The sequence below is a fragment of the Dicentrarchus labrax genome, unplaced genomic scaffold (genome assembly GCF_905237075.1).
Source record: "Dicentrarchus labrax unplaced genomic scaffold, dlabrax2021, whole genome shotgun sequence".
Lineage (NCBI taxonomy): Eukaryota > Metazoa > Chordata > Actinopteri > Moronidae > Dicentrarchus > Dicentrarchus labrax.
This window is the reverse complement of record NW_026136711.1, coordinates 21,450,774-21,455,264: the sequence shown is the minus strand read 5'-3', so window position 1 is coordinate 21,455,264 and position 4,491 is coordinate 21,450,774. Positions and strand designations below refer to the sequence as shown.

Below are 4,491 nucleotides of genomic sequence, written 5' to 3'. Positions count from 1 at the left end.
GTATTTCCTTTTTTTTTAAATCCCAGGTTTAAACCCAACAAATGTATTAAGTTGTTTATCAGTGGGTTTTTATAACAGCTGTCCTGTAGCCTGTTATAGTTACAGGGTAAGACATCTAAAGGAAGAAAAAAGAAAAACTTAGGTGTTGTCATATGTATTTTGAACAAAAATGACAGGGGAGATAGCAAGGTGAAAAGAAAACCATGTTCAGCGGTGGATGATATAGGTACTCAGATCATTTATTAAAATAAAAGTACCACATATAAAAATAATTTATGTCCTACTATACACACTATCATCTGATTCCTACAGTCCAACACTGATTTGGTTCTTTAGGCCAAGGACCCTGGGGGTGAGCTTTTCCCCATCCATCTGCATGAGTACCTTTTTGAATGAATTCGTAAGTGTCTCAGTTCTTTGGGGTAGGCCAGGTTCAGTGCGCAGATCACTCCAAGCATCACTGCACAGGCCTGGGCTTCAGATCCCATGTTGTCCAGGATGATCACTCCTTCAACAAAAATTCCAATGTCATCATAATGTCCAGGATCTCCATTGCTGATGACATAAATGCCCATGGTGCACCTCTGCATGCCTGTCTGGATGGCATTTCCTTTGTTGTCCTGCATATTTTAATTAAATAGGAGAAAAGGGAAACATTTGAATACTTTGTCATTTGTGCATCAAGTTGTTTTATGGGTATTATGTGATGTGCTTTGACTCCATGCTGGGATCTATCATATATTGTAAGCGACTTGAACAGGTAAAGCAGCACTAGAATCATCACTACATGTCAAGTAATCTATTATAGTGCACTGTAACAGTAAATGATTATTTAACACACACACACTAGACACCTCTGTCAGATATCAAAGACCCAGTGGAAAGCCATAGCTATGGCAACAACTTTAGAATCCTTGAGCAGGTTTAGAATACAAATTACATTCAGAAATGACAAAAAAGCAAATATACTAACTTACCATATACTCATGGATAAGATGTCCATCATCCTCACCAAGGTAGAGGCAAAGTGCCCTGAGGACTGCTGCTCTTTTTGAATGAACATCACTTGTAGCCTCTGTGAAGAGATTCCACTGATTAAAAACATTTCCAGACACTTGAATAATTACAAAAATATTTTTTCATATTTGGTCACTTTTGGTTATACTGTAAATAACCTTATTCCTTTGATTACAAAATAATAGTGATGTGTGGTTATATAATACGTGACATGTATGGTAGTTTTTGTTCACTCCCCCACCTGAGAAAACAGGGCTGATTTTGCTACTATAACATTTCATCATCATTTCTTTGGAAATGTGTCTTACAGTAATAATACAGGCTGTTACTGAAACCAAAATGGGTTTCACAAACACTTAGAGAGTATATCAAAGCACACATATTACTAATTTTAAACAACATTAAATGAACATAGTTACCTCTTCTAAGATCTGCAGATGTTTGGTGAGTTTCTTGCCTGTGACAACTCCCTTCTTCTGATTACACACATGATATGCCTTATTCCATAATCACTAACCAAGCGCTCCCTTCCAATCTGGCGGTCTATTTAAACTGCACAATTTCCCAGCTCTCCCTCTGCTCTGTCAATGCCGATGTTGCCCTGCATCCGTATCGCTGCTGCTCCTGCTCTGTAAGCTATTGCTGCCTGCTGCGCTGTAAGCCCCACAACCACCCCAGCATCCACCTGTAGGCTCTGACTGGGGGTTAAGGTGTTTGCGCATCACTCCCCAATATCTCTATGTAAACATATCTGCGGAGAGTGATGAGGTCGGAGCCTAGATGGCAAAATCTAAATATGCAATACTGCTTAATAAACATTCCAAACGTGAGTTGGCTGACTGAAATACAGAATATTTTTACGGAGGCCTACAAATTTGCTATGCTGTCCATGTCATAAATATACACAGGTGATTCTTACCCCACTCAACCCCACATTGAAACATACCATCACCATGACTACAAGAAAACACAAGGATACAACCTCCAGACATGTTTTGCTTGATTCTCTTTCAGCTGTGGCTGTTGGAGTCCAGTTTTTATCACAGATGCACACAAATGAAGCAATAAATTCCTATCATAGGTATGTATGTTGAGATTAATGTCCATCTGGCTAGTTTCATTTCAAGACAGCCATTCAGAATCCAGAAGATGTCAGGAAGGAGAATGTCCAGAGTTGTGAGGAAGTTGTTGTGCTTTGACTCCATGCTGGGATCTATCATATATTGTAAGCGACTTGAACAGGTAAAGCAGCACTAGAATCATCACTACATGTCAAGTAATCTATTATAGTGCACTGTAACAGTAAATGATTATTTAACACACACACACTAGACACCTCTGTCAGATATCAAAGACCCAGTGGAAAGCCATAGCTATGGCAACAACTTTAGAATCCTTGAGCAGGTTTAGAATACAAATTACATTCAGAAATGACAAAAAAGCAAATATACTAACTTACCATATACTCATGGATAAGATGTCCATCATCCTCACCAAGGTAGAGGCAAAGTGCCCTGAGGACTGCTGCTCTTTTTGAATGAACATCACTTGTAGCCTCTGTGAAGAGATTCCACTGATTAAAAACATTTCCAGACACTTGAATAATTACAAAAATATTTTTTCATATTTGGTCACTTTTGGTTATACTGTAAATAACCTTATTCCTTTGATTACAAAATAATAGTGATGTGTGGTTATATAATACGTGACATGTATGGTAGTTTATGTTCACTCCCCCACCTGAGAAAACAGGGCTGATTTTGCTACTATAACATTTCATCATCATTTCTTTGGAAATGTGTCTTACAGTAATAATACAGGCTGTTACTGAAACCAAAATGGGTTTCACAAACACTTAGAGAGTATATCAAAGCACACATATTACTAATTTTAAACAACATTAAATGAACATAGTTACCTCTTCTAAGATCTGCAGATGTTTGCTGAGTTTCTTGCCTGTGACAACTCCCTTCTTCTGGAAAACTGATGTGAGCTGAGGCTGAAGACTGTCCAACTGTGCCATGAAGGTTGTCTCAAGTGGATCTGTTGTAATTCGCTGAAATTCAGCATTTATCTGTTACACATAAAAGAAAGTGGCAAAAGACAAAGAGCACTGTGTTTAGTGATTTATGTAATGGTGATCCAAGACCTCACCATCAACTGAGGTTGTTTTCATGGCATAAGCATTTGTGTACCATGTTTTAGTCAACTGCCTTTAATCAATTAAGAGAAATACCAACATAACGCACAGTGCAAATGCACAATGAAAAGAGGCACACAGGAGGGAAGCAAGCCTGTATTTACCTCATCAATATGGAAAAGTGGAGGCCACCTCACTTTAAACTCTCCAGCACCTGGACTTCCATGCACCACTTATTTTCTTCGGTAGGAGAAAGTTTTGACATCTTCTGTCTTACATTTGATGCCCTGTTTCTTTGTCTGACATCATTCAAAAGTTCAACTCTCAAATTTTCCAGACTTTCATCTGTTTCGCCAGTGGGATAAGACGGACAGTAGTTGACCTCTGCCTTTTTAGCCTTCTTTACATTTTTGTCTGGGAAGTGTTCATCTCTTGATTTATTTTTCAACGCATTAACAGTCACTTCAGGACATAAATGTTCAGCATCTTTGTCTGGTAATTAGCCATTTTGTATTTCAGGCTAATCATCCAGCCGTAGTATCCAGTGGCAGACGACTCTCGCAAACAGGGACATTTTTTGATGAGTGCCCCTGCTACATCATCTATCTGGTGATTTTGTGGATATGCTGTGTACTGGAAAATGTCTTCAGCCAGCTTGTCTAGGATGTCAGACTTCAGCCCTGGTGTAATCTTCAGACTTGTGCCAGTTTCTCTGAATATCTCATTTCCCCGCTGAAGCTGGACCTCCACATCATATGGAGAGCGAGCAATGGTGAAGTCATGGGGCCATGCACGTGCTCTCAGCTCACTGTCTGAATGGGACAGAATGATGGTGGTGTCGGAGTCAGATGAAGACAATGAGGACACACTGTGAGATGTGTGAATGTTTGATGGACTTGCAGATGGTCCAGGTGTGCTTGGAGAGTTCAGCCTTGAAGTGGGACTCATATCCAGATCATTTTGCATGTACACAAGCTTAATTGTTCTTCAGCCCGCCCAGAACCAGACTTCAAGCCAAATTAAAGCCAAATTAAAATGAGTTTATTCGTGTTCAACCCATCGACAGTGGATAGTATTAGGAGCATGTTAACATAGCTAGGTAAAACAAAGACATGTGGCTAGCTGCACCATCCAATGGGCTTATAGCTGTACCAACTTTAGTTTTGATCAAAACATCAGAAAAATTTAAAATCACCGTGGTTAAAGTAAAACTAAGACACATCAATGAATATTAAAGACTTACCCAAAGTAGGAATTCAGTTGTGGAATGAGGAGTAGTGTGCGCCTCACCTGGCAGGCGCCCCAAGATCCTGAAACGGCGGTATGTGTGTGTG

General features: G+C 39.5%; 1 long non-coding RNA gene across 1 annotated transcript; it reads right to left on the bottom strand.

Moving 5' to 3' along the window:
* Positions 1-216: 216 nt before the first annotated feature.
* LOC127371771 (uncharacterized) lies at positions 217-3,063 on the bottom strand. The gene is made up of 4 exons (XR_007886446.1): positions 2,936-3,063; positions 2,477-2,574; positions 978-1,075; positions 217-620 (listed from the first exon to the last, which is right to left on the bottom strand). It is a non-coding gene; the product is annotated as an uncharacterized LOC127371771 (long non-coding RNA).
* Between the last annotated feature and the right edge of the window lie 1,428 nt (positions 3,064-4,491).